This window comes from Protopterus annectens, chromosome 2.part2, assembly GCF_019279795.1.
Source record: "Protopterus annectens isolate FY-2018-M chromosome 2.part2, PAN1.0, whole genome shotgun sequence".
Classification (NCBI taxonomy): Eukaryota; Metazoa; Chordata; order Ceratodontiformes; family Protopteridae; genus Protopterus; species Protopterus annectens.
Genome location: NC_056730.1, coordinates 602,619,109 through 602,637,431, shown reverse-complemented (window position 1 = coordinate 602,637,431; position 18,323 = coordinate 602,619,109). Strand labels below are relative to the sequence as shown.

The window sequence follows — 18,323 nt, the reverse complement described above, 5'->3', positions numbered from 1 at the left end:
AGCTTGTAATAAATACTGATACAAGGCTGCCATCTTAAAACAATCATTTAGCCAGGCTTGCATTTCTTGTTGGGAAGTGTTTCAGATACAGCCCTGCAATTACTGTTGTATATGTGCACATGCTATTGTCATTATTCATTTGGTTTGCAGGGCATTTTCCAAATGTGAATAATAAACATGTCAATACATGATATTTTCTTGTACTTTAAGTGTTTTGTAGTCATCAGTTTTTCTTCTTTTCTCTTTTGCTCCAGTTCAAAACTGAAAAGAATCACTAGACTAGTCTATTTGTCAAATTGTAAATGAAATAAAATACAAATCAAGAAAAAATGTTTTAGAGTTATCTCCATGCTATAAAAATCCCCCACACTTAATGACTTATATGCATCTGATCACAACATTAGTATAATTCATAGATAGTGCTTTAGGATCTTTTGAATTTCCTGTTTTGGAGATAGATCAGTGTGGGAACAAGCATGAGCAGTAATACAGTCTGAGAATAAAAAAAAGTAAAAAATGGGGGGTGTGGCCAAGATGAGCACAGAGTAGCAGCGTTTCTTATCAGCTCTGCCTTTACAGAACTTTATTGACAGGAAATATTGATATAAACTTCCCTAATAATAGTTTTTTTTATTTTAATTAATTCTTTAAAATATATATTAGGGTAGTATATAAAAAATTTCAAGTAGATTTTAAGTTTTCCTGTCAAAGTTACACTTGGAAGTACTACAGTAAAAGAACAGGATGAGCTTCACTAAATCTTCTCATCAAGAGACAACTATCAAAAAAGAACTACAGTCATTACTAACTACTATTCAGGAACTAAGTGTCAAGATAGACAAAATGGATATAAAAATTGACAATTTCAAAGAAAAGTGTTCTCACCAAATGGACATTCTACATGAAGATTTATTGCAACAGAGGAAGCAGATTTCAGGAATGGAAACTGCTTTAAGTGATATGGATAACAGACTTCAGGAGAGTGAACATAATGTTGAGTTCCTGTTAAAGCAAAATTCTCTTCTTCAGACAAAGGTTGATGACCTTGAGAACAGGTCCCGTAGGAATAATGTGAGGTTTTTTTGGCTAACATAGAGGGAAATAATATGGAAAAATTGTTATCTTCCTGGTTGCCTGAAGTACTTGAACTGCCGGCTCTTTCATAAGGTATTCAAAGAGCCCATAGATCAATGGTGACATCTAAAAACACCAAGAATAATTATACTAAATCTGTTATTGTAAAGTTCCTATCAGCCCATGATAAGGAAATGGTACTAAAGACTGCATGGGCAAAATCCCCAACAAAATACCAAAGATATAAACAGTTCCTATAAGCTAAATATAATTAATAATCCATTTATTTGAAGGTTAAAAGATTATATTTCTGAATTTTCTTCTCTGAGTTTTAACTCTAAGTATATAGTTTTTCTTTTAAAATCATTTAAAAATTTTATATTTAAATATAATATATATAAGGATTGGCTTTTTTTACTCTTCCCTATAGCCTACACACACAGATCTATTTTCTCTTCAGATTATACAAAATGTCTATATTTCAGCAAAAGCATTTAACATTTTGGCACCAAATGATGATAAATAATGAGATAAAATCCAATAGTTTACTCTTGGAAGAGTATAAACTTGATCCTTGTTTATGGTTAGAGCTTCAAGAAGCTAGACAATATGTATTAAATAAATTGGATTCTATGTCTCCTATAATTAGGAAAAAAATTCCCAAGCTAATACATTATATGATTTTATCAGTTTTGCATAAATCTCCTGCTAATAACAAGTTATCATACATTTATAGGGCAATTAAATGTGATTTAGATACACATTCAGATAATTATTGGAAATATTTTTCTTTAATTAATAATAATCCCCCTTCTGAGAAAAACAAATTGAATATTTTACAATCAGCAAGTATGACTACTTCTTCTTTAAAATGGAAATTATTCACATGGAGATTTTTAAATAGATCATTTATCACTCCTCATAATATAAATATATTTTCTAAAAAGAATATAACATGTTGGAGATGTAATATTGAATTGAATGCTGACTGGTCACATATGTTTTATAATTGCATATATTTAAGAAAATTTTGGGATGATATCAATAATTTGTTGCAAACAATTTTTACTGATAATTTCTTTATATCTAAATCACTTGTTTTATTTAATACTCCTGTTCCTGATTGTGTAAAAGAGAATAAGTACCCTTTGGTTTGGTCTATACTATCTATAGCTAGAAAAACAATCACTAAGAATTGGAAATCTAGTACAGCACCTACATTTTTGGAATTTAAAAATATACTCCTTGAAACGTGTAATTTGGAAATGTTAACTATTAAATCTAGATCATCTAAGAATACTACATTATATAATTCATGGAATATTATCTATGAATGTCTAGAAAAATAGTTTATTAATTTATGTAAACAGATTATTTTTATTAATCCTACAGCTACATTAAGACATTTTTTTGCATGATGAACGTCTTTGTACATAGTTTAGTTTCATTGGTTTATATATTAGAAGGTTTGTTTTTTATTTTCTTGTTTTCTAACTTTAAAGAAAAAATGTTATAATTTCATGGAAATATTTGTTCATTTTAATAATTACTTAATAAAATTCTTTGAAAAAAAAAAGTAAAAGAAGCCTCCATGACAATCTGTATACTAGGTTTCACATAGCATGTTCCTAGAGACGGTCCTGACAAATCTGTTGAAATGTGACAAAATTACAGTCTAACGCAAACCAGTTTGAGATATGTGTCAGACTATGGGTATCACTTAAGTATGTAGTTTTTGTCCTAGTGCATAACATAGTATGTGTATATAGTACCAGAAAAAGGTGCAGTGTGTTGGCAAAGCAAAACTATTAACCAAAAAAAAACATGCACTGACAGAAAGAGAGAAAATTAATTTATTGAAGAAATGATTAAGCACTTTCGTCCCTCTCACAAGGGACTTCATCAGAATACATGTAAAATCTCATAAAACATTTAAATAACCAGCCAGTAAATATAGTTGGTTGCAGATAAACCAATTAAAATCCAACAAGCAATCACATGATGTAAAATTTCAAACCCATTGCATGCGTACAAAATTAATCTAAATATTATCTAAAGTGTTAAAAAATACATGATCATGTGTATAACAGTAAAAATCTATAATTTATTGCTTTTTTACAAAATGTTAACAATTTTAAAAAATACCATTAATTCGTCACTAATAAGATTTCTTTAAAAAGTAAGGTGGTGTTAGTACCCATTCAATACCTATAACACATTGTTACACCAAACTCATTTATTTCTAGGAGTCTATGCATCTGTTTTAACCCTGGCAAAGCTTAGACTTGAAGATAAATTGAAAGCTTACCTATTTGTTTTTGAAAGGTAAGAGGCTAGGGAGAACTGACTCTGGAAAGAATAGACACCCACCACCCTACCTAACTGAGTGTCCCAGAAAACTTACATGAATCTGGAAGACCGCAATGCAATTGACTAACAGAAGATGGAAACAAGAGATATTAGCAAGAATTGTGAATTCACCTTGAAAGAATTGCTAGAGAGTGTATTATACTGCAATTAACTGGAAACAACTGAAATGAGACTGAAACAAAAGTCTTTATCTGTTAATTACCCAGACTTGTGCTGAAAATGTACCAGTCTCTCCTTTATGGGCCAAGTCTTGTGTACTTTTCAGAATGAATTCTCCAAACCCTGTAGTTCATTTATTAAGGCTTTATTAGATGTTTACAATATCCGAATACTGTCTTCATTAACAGTGCTGATAAACAATAACAGTCTGTAGAAATGCTGGTTAGTAATAACAGTGCTGCTAAATATATCTAAAGTTTCTGCATGTATGTTCAGATTGTCCTGAATATTGCAAACTGAAACAGTCTTTATTTGACCTGTCCTCTATACTCAGGCTCGATTGTCTATATTGTAACTTCCTTTCCAAAATGCTGGATATTTAATCATCCCTGTATGTCATTTGTATGTCAAGTTGAACTAACTGACTTCTCTAACTGTATCTGAAGTAAAGCAGTGGTTAGCATTGTTGCCTCACAGCAAGAGGTTCTACCATTCGATTCTCGGCTGGAGTGCCTTCTGTGTGGAGTCTGCATCTTCTCCGCGCAGTCAAATAATGTCTAAAGACATGCAGGTAGGTGTGTGTGTGAATGGGTGGGCCTTCTTTGAAGGTTGGGCATCGGGCTGGCAACTTGGCACCATAAATATCAGCTGCCAATCATTAGCAGACCGGAGTTTCGCTGTGGTGACCCCCTAACTGGGATAAGCAGAAAGACATACTAAAACCCTGTAATGCTTTACATGCCTTCTTAACCTTGATTCTCAGGCCTTGTCTTGCATGTGCTTTATTTAACATTCCATTAAGGAACATTGTGTAGCTGGCAAGATTGTATCTTTCCCTTGAGAAAAGAACATTCTGTAGTTCTGTATTTTCTGCACATTTTATGCTTATCTTTCCTTTCCAATAAATTGTCTCTCTCTGAAACTGAATGCATACATGTCTGACTCCATATTTCAGGCCTTATTCTACCTAAATGCACTATAATGAATTTACTGAGAATAACTGTCTTTTCTAAAATGTCTGACACTACATATTTTATATTTTAGTCCGCATAATGCCTAATAACTACTATAACATGGAAGTCCCTAATCTAACACACCTGAAGTGCTGTCCCTTAAGTTTCATAACTAGATATTTAATATGGATAGACCAGTAATACCACAGAAAGTGATTTTAAACAGACCCTCATATAAACAGTATAAGTAAATTTTTGAACATTTAGATGTTGTATAAATTTAAGAGGTTCCCCCTATTAATAAGGCCAGAATGACTTAAATCTTCTCAGCAAATAGTATTTGCAGAAAAGTGTTTGTTGCTAAGTGACATTTCTGATTATAGGACGGACTTGCAATCACAAGGGCTAGTAATAAGCCAGTAGCTAATACACATGTCTTTGCTAGTAACCAAGAAAAATGTCATTGTTCAAAATAGTTTATTTTAAGTGCTTTAGAAAAATACATATAGCTGAGTACTGCACAGTTAATGAAAGCAGTAGTATGCCCTTAAATTTGCTAATAGTAGTCATTAGTCTGTTAACAATGATCCATCCATCCATCCATCCACCTACAATCCATTTTTCCTTTTTTGTACATGGGTTCAAGGTGTCATTTCAACAGTGACAATCATCTAGAGCCAAGGTTCACACCACCAGGTGGCTATCCCTCCCATAGTTGTTCTTCCATACTGCCACTTGCATGCACATTCACATCTATAGTGAAATTTAAAGTGACCAACCCACATACTGCATGTCTGTGAAAGATGTGTATTAAACAAAAAAAGTTTGAAAATACAGACATGGATTTTGATAATACTGAACTGTTAACATCTAGAAGTGGGACATCTGCATTGTGTCATTATGCTAGAACCACACTTATGCAATTCATTGGTATAGCAGTGAAGAAGTTATTACTAGTATTTTTGGATTGAGGAAGAATGATTTTACTGGTTAAATCACAACCTGTTTATAAACATAAAGCAACTAGAAAAGAAAAAAATATTGAAGCAATTTGTGTACATGAAGACAAGAGGGAATATTCTGTAATAAAATTAGAAATGCAGACTCTGTTGGGTAAAAATTCATATCCTGTAACAAAGGTGATACATTTTTTCTCATGATGTAAGTCCAGCTATAACAGAGCCTATTTTTGGTGTAAGCCCAGGGAGAAACTCTCCAAACAAATGTCTTTAGAATATGAGAGGAAACTGGAGTACCCTGAAGAAACCCATGCGATTGCAGGGAGGGCATGTAGACTTCGGACAGAAAGTACCCCAGTTGAGAATTGAACCGAAAAACCTTACTGTGAGACAACAATGCTAATCACTGCACCACTGTGTATATATTGTAAATATGTTAAATTAATTAAAAATTTCTTATTAAAAAAAAGAAAGAGCTAAGATGTCAGAGTTAAATAAATCTGAAACTGCCAAAAAACTCCAGTTGTAATAATGAAGGATATCAGTGTAGGAAATGACAAGTTGTATTTTACTAACAGACTCCAGTAGCAAAAATGACAAGAAGAGTCAGTGCTGAGACTGACAAAATAAAAAAAAAACTAGTTAAGAACAGACTAAGGGGAATAGGAAAAAATGAAGAATAAAGTGACAGGTCTCCTTCTCTCATTCTGAAGGGATGTAAAACTAAAACCAGGAGAGAGTGTTAACATTCTCTCTACTATATCAAAATAGAGTACCAGCCAGAAAGAGAAACATGACTCAAAGAGAAAAACAGGTAAAAAGCACCCTTGAGGAACAGAAAGAAAAGCAGCCAGTACCCCTGGTGGAAAAAAAATGTTTTTAGTTGCCTTTTATAAAAAGATTCTCTGATGCAGTATCACTGTGAAGTATCCATGCAAAGGCCATACTGAAAGAATTAGAAATTCTGTTTTCTAGGATAAGAATTCCTTGAGAAATTTTTACTAACTGATGCACCACATTCATGTCTAGAGCTATGCATGAACTTTACCAGTCCATTAAAATAAAATAGCTAAGGACATTTATTTACCACCCTCAAACAGATAAACTAGCCGAATGTTTTAATAAAATTTAAGTTCTATGTTACAAAAGACTATAGAGTTACTTGTGGTGTCTTTGTTTTTTGATTTTTACCCCCACTACCCATTGATCATCAAACCTTCTCTTAGTAGATCAGCCCATTCCTTCCCTTCACTGGTTGAGAGCTATCTGAAAGGGGTCAAAGGGGTCAGCATTCAGGCAGCCATCCAGTTTTCTTTTTCCATTGTTTCATAGTCTAACCATGAGTATACTTGGTGAGGCACCACTGATGGGATGTGCATTGGGCTGATGATAGAAGACATCCACTCGCCTCCACAAGGGATGGTTTCTCCCAGCTTTTCCTCTCCACTGCAGCAGGAGCAGTCTCCTGTCTCCAAAAAGGGGATTGTACCTCTCTGAGTGTCTCTGAGTACACACTTACCGCACTCTACCCCAACACAGGTAAGTAGGTCACAGACCTTCCTCCCTCCTCCATTGCTGACTGGCTTCTCCAGTGCTGTGTGTCACTGATCAAACCTCAGTCAATAGGATCACAGCTAGGGCCCCATCCTGTGCACAAGACACTGCTGCAATATTGTCTGTTTACTATGGGAGGAAATACACCACAATTGTATTCACTTTTTTTGAACTGTGATATGGCAGACATCCTCAGGATTAGTTAGAAATAGCAAAAGAAATATAGAAAAAGAAAACACTCCATTTAAAAGTGCAATAGAACACTTTATGCAGCTACAGGACAACTTAAAAGCATTAATGCCTTTTGTAACTGATTATAGGAAGAAAGTACATTAAAATAGTAGACAATATATAGCAGAATATTCATCTGACAGAGTTCAAACCTAGAGATAATGTCCTTGCATTCGTGCACACCAATAAAAACAATTTGTTTTCAAATAGGGAAAGCCCTTTTCGAGTGATAGAGAGTACAACTGATGCAAATTAATGTAGCGCATTAATGTTCTGAATTCAAAGAGAGAGACACCAAAGTTTCAGTATTAAGTATATTTGCAGGGAAAGTTCCCACGGCATGTCATGAAGTATCTCCTCCCAGACAAGCTCTGTATTACCTACCCCATCTTATACTATGTCTGCAGATATAAAATAGGCACCTTTTCCGAAAAAATATGATCTTCTTTCCCCATCTATTATTCCTCATAGTTTACCTTTGTCTGCGTTCTGCTATGTATTGGTCTTTCCTTTTTACTTTTTCTGGTCCAGCATTTCCTCTTCATTTATATAATGATATATGTTGGCACATTGGTATGCTGGGCCTCCATGGCCTATTCAGAGTGCCCGCTTGCTGCTGTGAAGGGCTTCATTGCCTTGCGTATCCTGTCACGTTAGTTCCATCACTACCCATAGTGTAGCCACTTCACTGTTGTTCAGTATGAATCAGATCGCTGCCAGTAAGATTCCTGTGTAATTTAGTTTGCTACCCTTTTCTGAAAATACCTGTGCTATGCTCTTTCTCATACATGCTTAAGTAGCACTGAGCTGTGTTGCACTAGAAAGTTCATTTATATTTAAATATGTGCTATAACAAAGCAAATGTTTCTGAATGCTTTCCAAGGAATCTAACCGAAATCTTAAAGTCCTAACTCTTAATTGACCAAAAAGTAACTTTTCCATGACTAAACAGTTGTAGCTGTAGCAGCATTGTACAGTATAAAGTTTTAATGCTGGAGTATATACCATAACATTTTTTTAACACTGAAGCAATGTGAATATTCAACCAATATAATTCAGTTCTGTTCACTTGTGTGCATAACTGCAGTGATATTATTTCACATTTTTACCATTGTTACTGCTTTTTTTATTTAATTTAGTCTTGAACCAAAATATATCACATCCAAATGATACATAATAATATTCTCTAGAGAGAGGAGAAAGCTTCAAGTTGATCTGACTCGCATAATGCTGCCATGTTAACATTTTTTTACCTTTTCCTCTACAGCCTATAACTCAGAGAAATGTTTTGTCTTGGGTATATCTTGGTGGTAATGGTAGAACTGACACTTCTGGATGCAAACATCAAGAAAGGAAATAGGGTTTTTCTTAACATTTCTCATCTTGTGTTATATATAGTGCAGTGAAAAATATATTGAAGTAGCATCACATGACAATGCTTCTAATAAAATAACAGATATAGTTAAAATGAAAAGAACATATTTTATATTTGTTCTGAAATGGAGCTCACCTGATGTCATATTCTTGTTCATACACATAAATATCTTTACTTCCACGGAATGTTTTTCAAAAATGTCTGGTGTGTCACACGTTCAGTCATTGCAGTAATACATTTCTCTCTCTCTCTCTCTCTCTGTTGGACATATTTTTGATCAATGCAGCCCTCCATTCTGGTAATTACTTGTATGTTTCCTTCAGTTGTTCACATTTCATTTGTCTTTATCATATTGACATGTTTTATGCTTACTTGTCTAACAGAAAAATATCTCTTGATAGCAAATAATGACCACTTGACTCATCTGTTGTGCCAGTCCCCCTGACTGTTAGATAAGCCATCAGTCTAGATCAGTCTTAATTGGTCATAGGTCTGTATCTTCCTGCCCCTTACTAGAACCACATTATCCCTGCTCCATATATCACTGATGTCTCTCTCTGGTTTATAATATACAACATTTTAAAAAGGCTTTTCCATAGATAGCCATTATTGCTGTGAAGCATTTCCTCCTCTCTGCTTTCCTAGTCTAGATTGAGTGAGTGCTGCAAATAAATTTAGATACATACTCCTGACTGATGGAATTTCCTTTTTTCTAAATTATACTCTTTCATAGCCTAGAGATTTCTTATTGTAAAAGACAATTTTATTGATTGTTGTCAGTTCAACAAGTGTACTTAAACATTTCAGCAACATTTCTTCTCCCTGTTTTCTTCCAATCTTTCTTTAATTTTCTTTAATGTGTGTGTTTAGTTTTCTTTATTGTGTATCAAATACAAATAATACACCTTTTATATTGCTTTCTCTGATAACTCTGCCTTGTCAAAACAATCAGACCTGTGCAAAGTTTGTTCAAGTGTGATCTTGCTAACTAACTGTACTACTAAATAAGACCTGCCTGTGCTTGTCTGGAAATAAATTTTACCCATCAATCCAGTAACCAGTTCAGCACATTACTGTCTTTTTGCTTAACTCGCTTGTAGTACATGAATGATGTCATTGTTGTCTGAAACTGGGAAAAGACATTCTTGTTAAACACATCTTTGACATCACAAAAGTGCTAATGAGCTTTTTATCAAGCACTACTAAGTGCTGTTAAGCTCTAGTTTTCCTCTAGAGTGTAACTGCAGCCACTGCCTACCACTACTGAGAAGCAATGTAAGGCAAAAGAGCTTTAATAGCTATTAGACAGTTTACTGTTCCTCTTGTCTAAACAAAAAATGTGTGGCAGAGTGTAGTGTCTAAAAACTTTTAAAGCTGTTAGTTCCTTAGATGGACATTTTACTTCTGCCCACTATCAGTGTGGCAGTGCTAATGTTTTACAGCTTTCAAAGCCGTAAATCATTTTATGCTCCTACATTTTTTCTGTGCCTGATAATATATGGAACAGAAGAAAGTCCATGTAGTACAAGGAGTTGTGGTTCGATCTTTCCAGTTATAACTCTTACTATCTATTGTCAGCATGGGTTTCAAAATTCTCCCTTGTCATCCCTTGACATCCCAGTAGTGAACACATAATAAGTTGGTTAAAATCACAGACCTAATCATAATCCTCTATATTGAAGGTATGCTAAGTCATTCTCTAAATCCTTGTCTATTTTTTACTGTATATATCACATCACCGAATATTTTATAGCTCTATATATGTTGTTTTCTTTTCTTTTTTTCTATTTTTTTTTATTTTGGACCAGTTACTTTTGACTGTGGACAGTTTCTTGGGTTATGAAGGGCCTAGCTTCGACACCACTTCTTCTCCAGCCCCATTTTTATGCTTCCTTCCAAACTGTTCTCTCATATTATTCTTTTCTCAGTCAGTATATAATCCAATGTTATCTATGACTGGTGGGCCTCTTTCATATATGCACTTCAGCATTTCAAGCTGCATTACTTGTTAGACTTTTTTTTAACTGGGCTGATCATTTCTACATCACCATTTGCATAGCCCTGCTCCATGTCTCTGTGAAAGTAATATAAAAATTTAGGTTTCTTCCACACTTCAGCAACATTAGCCTAATGAAGCAGAAGCAACATCATCTCAGTACAGAAACATGTGGCTGACATGTGTTAACTTCATTTTATTCAGTGTGTAGCTTCACAAATGTGTACAACTGTAGTATAAATGGTATAAGCTGTGACAGCATCTGCCTTCTTGACTGCAACTTACAGTCCAGTGTTGTCCATTATCACTATTTTTACTTGTGTTGCCCATGCAACCTGACAATCATTAGCTCTGTCTCAGCCATTTGATCCATTCACTCCCTATTTACTAAAGGCAAGAGGCAGTTAAGAGGGGCTATCATTTAGGCAGCTATTAAGGGTGTTTGAAGGTTTTTTTTATTTTGTAGCCCTTTGTCCACATGTACTCTTGACTGTGTAGAAAAGGCTATGCAATGGACAGTCTGTAATGGACATTCCCTCACTTTTGTAATGGACATTACTGTCAAGTAGCCTTGCTCATCAAACCCAGAAGCAAAAGGGTGGTTTCCTCAGTAATCAACAGGACAGCTGCATATACCTACCATGGCTCTTGAGTGCACAAAACCCTCCCTTCCTCCTGGAAGAGGTGATGTGTCCATGCCCCTTTATTCCTTTCCCTTGCATGACTCTTCCAGTACCAGGGCCACTAATTAACTGCCAGTCAAATGGATCACAGTCTGGGCACCCACCACTACCCAAGAGGCAGACAACCATCCTCACTTCTGAAACTATGGACTGAAAGAGCCACTAATGTCTTTCTGAATAATGCTTGTTCAACACTGCTGAAGCTGGATAATCAGAAAGACAAGCACACTCAACTTAAGTAAGTTTCATTTGGGGATGAAGGATGGTTCATCATGATGATTATCTGCAATTAAAATCAGCTTATGGGCCAATCAGTTACAGTATAGTGACAGAAAATGAGATGCAGTTAGTGGAATCGATGCCAGTAGTGGAACCTGACCAGCAGACCAGCAGGGAGGAAACTGAATGACTGAAGTAAAAGACAAGAAAGAAAAATAATGGGCCATAAAACACACACACACACACACACACACACACACACACACACACACACACACACACACACATACACACAAATGCACAGGAACATTAATGCATCTAGCCTGAAGGATGTGTGTTTTATATACACACACACACACACACACACACACACACACACACACACACACACACACACACACACACACACGCACGCACACGCGCGCACACACACACACACACACACACACACACACACACACACACACACACACACACGTACAGAAACATCAATGCAGCTTAACTGAAGGATGTGAGTTACAGCTTTCTGAATGGAACACACCAACCTTCACAGAGGTTCTCAATAGAAATCTACCAAAACAGCAGAGACATCCAAGGCAGAAAAGCACATGACCACCACAACACAGCACAAACCACAAGACACATAGCTCACCTACACAGTGTGCCCCTCAACCTATGCCACTAAGGTAAAACAGCTTGCCCATTACACTAATCATAGGTGACTCGATAGTGAGGCACACTGATGTCCCACTCACTAGGTTGAATAAGGATAAAGTAACAGTCAGCTATCTATCAGGTCCCAAAATCCGACACATAACACATGCACTCAGGTCACTCCACATCAAGTACAAATATGACTCTGTCACTGTCCTTGTGGGTGTGAATGACCTGAAACACACCTCCCTGGACTACATGAAAAGAGACATGGAGGAGCTCTCGGATTTTGCGGCCCAGGCAGGTATGACCCTAGCCCTGAGCAGCATCCTACTGTTGCCCAGAATGATACCGCAGTACAAACAGAAAATGATTGACTTCAACAATTGGCTAACTTTCTGGTGTCATTCTAAGGGGCTCCAGTATCTGTCTGTTTGGGATGACATGATTGACAGACCTCGATGCTTTGCCAGAGATAGCCTGCATCTGTCACCTGGGTTTCCTGGATATTGGCTAAGGCTCTTGCCACCCCTATAGTACCTTTTTTAGGCGATGTTCCAAAGACCAAATTACTAACATAACATCTATAAATAAATGCAATCTGAGGGTCATGCTGCTCAATGCTAGAAGTCTAAATCTCAAGGTGCACTTGCTCGACGCTCTCCTCAAAATGGAAAACATTGTCATTTGTGCTGTAATGGAGACCTGGTTTAAAGCAGCAGAAAGCACCCCTGTGCTATCAGGCTATAACTCATTCCACACCTTTTGGCCCCAGAACATGGAACAAAGCTCCAAAGGCGGTGGTGTCTTCATATTCATAAAGAATATGCACACCTCCCGACTAGTAGTGCAACATAAAACATCTGAGATAATTCAGGTACAACTAACATTGGGTAAGATGGCGAATCAGGTTGTAGCCTACTATAGGTCACCAACCATGTCCCAAGACTCTCACTCCATGTTCCTAAGCACCCTGGAAACTATTAGGGCCTAACCCAGCACTCTCAAACTAGGTGGCTTCAACTACCCCTCCATCAACTGGGAAAACTACTCATGCACCGATACACTGGCCCAACGCTCCTGGAATTCATCAATTCCAATGCCCTGGGCCAGCACATTCTTACCCCCCACTAGAGGAAGCAACATTCTTGTCCTGGTTATTACTAACATGGGCAACCATTGCTCTACACCAATAGTAAATTCCTCCCTAGCTAGATCCGACCACAAACTAATCACCATGGAAATCCACATCTCACCCACACACCCCGCAAAGGTAACCACCATGATAAACTTCTCCAAAGCTGACTTTGGGCTCCTAAAAACAAAGGTGGCTAACTTCATGGCACCCAAGTCAATGGAAAATAGATGCTTGACTGCTGAATCATACACCAATGCATTGTACGAACACGTACATAAATGCATGGAACTAGTCATACTAACAAACCTAGACACTCTACTCCAAAAAAAGGGAGCCAATCTGGTGGTTGCCTGCCATTAATAAACTCTACAATAGAAGGAAGTAACTGTTGCAGCAAAAAACTCCCTTATTCGCCTCAACAAAAAGTTGAGATCTCTCATCAAAACCTCTAAAGCCAGCTATGAAGGCAGAATTACGGCAGACACTAAAAACAACCACACAGCCTTCTATAGTTATAGCAAGAATCTCCACAGCAATACCCAGATTTACTGTGAGCTACTGCACAATAGTACCTCCTATAGTGAGCCAACAGATATTGCCAACATTCTGGCCAACAGATTCAGTGTCAACTTTACCCCCTCAAAGGACCAATCAAAATACCAGAGGAATGACAGATACCCAGCATTACTGCAGCACAGGTTAAAACTGAATTGTCCAAGGCCAAGAATACAGCTTCCATGGGACCCAATAATATCCCTGGATGCGTTCTACATGAACTACAAAGTGAACTGGCACCACGTCTGTGCGCCCTGTCCAATCACAGCCTCACCTCAGGCTTTGTCCCTACTGAATGGCGCACTGCTACAGTCATCCCTCTCCATAAAGGGGGAGCAACTACAGACCCTCGGAATTATCTCCCTATTAGCCTGATGAGTTTGATATTTAAAGCTATGGAGCTCATCATCATGGACCTAATTAACAAGGATATGGGGAATCTCCAATCTCTAGATCACACGCAATTCAGTTTTGTGAAACGTAGATCATGCCTGCTCAACCTAGTTGACTTCTTGAGTCAGTCACCAGAGCTGTAAATGAGAGCAAGGCAGTTCATACAGCCTACCTCAATCTGGCCAAGGCCTTTGATAAAATTCCCCTACTCAGGAATTATTTAAAAATTCACCAAACTAGGCATCAACCCCTATATCACTAGGTGGGTTGCAAATTGGCTCACAGATAGAACCCACAGTGTGAAAGTAGCAGACTCCATGTCAGACTGCTAACCAGTCACGAGTGGAGTCCCACAGGGATCGGTCCTGGGTTCTCTCCTGTTTGGTATGTACTTCTCAGAATTCCAGGCCAACACGTTGGGATCTCTGGCTGACCAGGTTTGCAGACAACTGCAAGCTGGGAACCATTATTAACTCCCCAAGTGATGTAGACATCCTAGAGAAAGGCCTCACTGAGACCAATGACTGTTGTCAAAACCATGGCCTTAAACTTAATGCCAAAAAATGCGTCATTATCCCCTTTGGGAAAAACTCAGTTCACACTAATTATCACATTGATGGGTGCCCACTGAACACTGAAGGCGTTATAAGAGATCTGGTGACACTGGTTGACACAACCTGTCCTTCGACCACCACTTTGTCACTGTGGTCAGAAAGTCCTTCTCTGTGGCACATCTCATTACCAAGGGTTTTGCATCCAGGAAGAAAGAGGTCATCATCTCTCTCTACTCTTCCCTCATTAGGCCAATCATCGAGAATAATGCCACATTTGGCGTGTACCTCAATAGACACATGCAACAGCTGGAAAGGCCACAAAAGTACCTCACAAATAGAATTATAGGCCTTAAACACATGTCCTACATGGACAGACTCAAAATCCAGCCATTCTCTGCCTCATATCATCTACTAAGGGGCGATCTCTGCTTGACTTACAAAGCCATGTCTGACCCAGCTCTGTTAGAAATGCTACATCTAAAGAAATCCAAATCTCTCCGCATCACATGCTCCAGAGAGCTCAACCTCATTACCACAGTCAGCAGAACATACTGGAGGGACAGGTTCATAACCCAGAGACTGCCCATGCTCTGAAATAGACTTCCCAGACATGTCAAACAGAGAACCTCACTGGCCCTCTTCCAAAGAAATCTTCATGAGTGGATGGGAAATAGAAAGTTCACCCCATAAATCAGTGTAGTGGCTCTACTTGATAAATGCACTGGGAACTAATGTTGGGCGGCATGATGCCAGGGCACTTCCATGGGCTAGGCTTGTAATGGTTCCAGGGCCATTATCCTAGTACACAGCAATGAACCTATGAACCTATGATTCTTACAGCAGTCATGCCAGCTTCCTGGAGAGGTTTTCAATGATACTTTCAAACCATGCTGGCACTTTTTGACTATTTGTAAGGTCAAGTTAAATAGGTCAACACTAGCCATCTTTGAATGTGGTAGATGAATATAGTAAAGTTGTGTAAGTTAAACTTACCATAACAATATATGTTCAAATGAGCACTGCTACAGTAGCCTTAGTTACAAGGGTTATATTCTTTCAAGGATATAACAAGTGGCCAGTTTTCAAAGCTGGTGCCCCTCCACATGCCCATGCCATCAGGCAGCTCAAAGTCAGCTGACTAAAAGGCAAGTTAGGGCACAAAGCCATTGAGAGCTTTCCTGCCAGCTGAGCTAGGGAGGTTGATCCTGAAAGGGCAATGTTAGGAATAACTAAAAAACAAATGCCCAAAACTTGGCATAAAAAAACACACCAAAAACCAAGGGGGCTGGAGGGAGGGAATGACTATCGCAACAGTGATCATTTGAACATCTGAAGTTATGGTAAGTTTAACAGTTTAACTTACACAACTGCACTATCTTCATTGTATTGATCACTGTTGCAGTAGCCTCAGCTATGTGGGTAGATTACCTTAGCCAATTACATCTGGGAGGTGGAAGTGGAAGAGTCCAGGAACCCATGGAGAATGGTCCTGGCAAGGCTTGCTCTGGACCTAGAGAATGATTTAAGGTTATAGTATTTTGTAAAAGTATGTACAGATAACCAGTTAGCAGCTTCTAGAATACTTCTAGGATCCAATCCTTTCCAAAAGCCATGGATGTAGCCAAGGCCTAATAGAGTGGGTCTTGACCCTGCCTGGAATAGCTTTGCTATGGTGAGTATAACAAAAGGTAATTGTCTTAGAAAACCATTTGCAAAAGTATGTTTTGTCACAAGTTGTCCCTTCGTCATACTTTCAAAAGAAATGAAGAATTGATCCAAAGAATGAAAGATTTAAGGCTGGATTCATGAAGGCTTGCACGGAGTCAAAGAGTAGAGTAAGACTCCATGCAGCCAACATGTCTGCCGAGCGATCCAGGAACAGCCGGCAGGGGCATGCAAGAGAGCTCCTAAAATGACTCTTACATGGACAGGGCTAGGTTATGAAATTTCCTCACTTGCTGCTGAAAGCTATGCAAATGAGGTAAATTTGCGATCCAGGAAACCCTAACCTGTCCGAGTAAGAGTAGTGTTATTTGCAGAAATGTACTCCGTTGTCAACTGAGTAACATTCTGCAAAGGAGCCGTGACAGCTCCAAATAAAGGATGCATCCAGTTGAGGAAGCATGCCAATGGCCAAATATATGGCCATTGGCAATTTTTCCCATTGCAAAATAAAAAAAAAAAAAATTTTACCTCGATCTCCAAAGTTTAAACATAGTGCAGCGCCGTGCAAAAGTGCTGTGCTCTAAAAACCATGAAAAAAAAAATAAAAGCCACAAATATGGATTTTATTCCAAATATTCAACTGCCATGCAAGTGAATGGCAGGCTGAAGACAACATGACTACTGAGTAGAGGTTGCTAAGGGGGGGAAGATCAGTGTAAGAGATTTAAGCAAGCATTAGTAGGCAATCCTATGCAAATGAGGGTAAGGATAGTGAATCCCAATTTCACATGGCAAATGAGCAAAGTCTGTCGAGTGTAAGAGTAGGTTAAGGGGAGTATCAGTGTAGAAGATAGGTGACATCATGAGGGGGGTATGTATGAATGTAAGCTCATTGGAGCAGAGTGGCATGTGTTTGCTGTCAGTTACTCATCACTGGAAGAGGTGTGTCAACAGGTATCCTAGCTAAAGCCAAGAAATTGAAGGTGTATGCCGTGGATAACACTAAAGTTTCTTGTTGAAGTGCCTGCAATGTGTTTGCTTGCAGGTGCACGTCTGTTAATCCGAGTAAGACTGTGTGCGTGCGTGTGTGCCTGTGTGCGCACGTTTAAGCTGGAGTAAGTATATGTAAGGTTGTTGAAATTTATGTAAGCGCGTTTGTGCCTGTGTGCACGTGTACAAGCAGGAGTCAGCAAGTATTAGGCCGTGTAAGCATGTGTGCATGCCTGTGAGCTGGTGTGCGTTTGTTTGCGCGTCGCTGCCCCCTGTGGAAACAGAAAGGGAAAAGGAAGCACAACAAATATTAGGAAGTTAACCAAGGAGAACTAGCAGAGCTAGCAGGTGAAAACAATCAGAATCAGACAATTACACAGGCAGTACACTAGCCCAGCCCAGCACTTAAAACTCTGCAAACAACTTTCCACCATGTTTTCCTCAGAGACACTGCAACACTGCAATAAACTAAGAGAAGTGAAAACTTGAAAAGCTTTACTGAGACAAAGAAATGTTAGGGGCTGCCATTGCTGTTATAAGGTGACATATGCAACATGCTGAGGGTGATGACAATGTGAATGCTGCTGAGCAACCCACAGTGAGGAGACGGAGAAGAGTGTACAGGCCCAGGGTAACCTACCATTGGCTACATGAGCTGGAGATAGTGGAGCACTATAGAGTGGACAGAGACCTCATGCAGCAAATTGTTGAGCTGTGCAGGCCACGCCTCACACACAGAACCAATAGAGGGGAACCCATCCCAGTGGAAACCAAGGTATGTGTTGGCCTAAGAATACTAGC

The 18,323-nt window shown here is 38.2% G+C and overlaps 1 protein-coding gene across 1 annotated transcript in view; it reads left to right on the top strand.

Annotated features, from left to right (window-relative positions):
- The window catches only part of LOC122795974 (dedicator of cytokinesis protein 2-like), a 2,887,083-nt gene that overhangs the window by 1,360,450 nt on the left and 1,508,310 nt on the right, over positions 1 to 18,323 (top strand). The gene's annotated exons all lie outside the window — the stretch shown is intronic.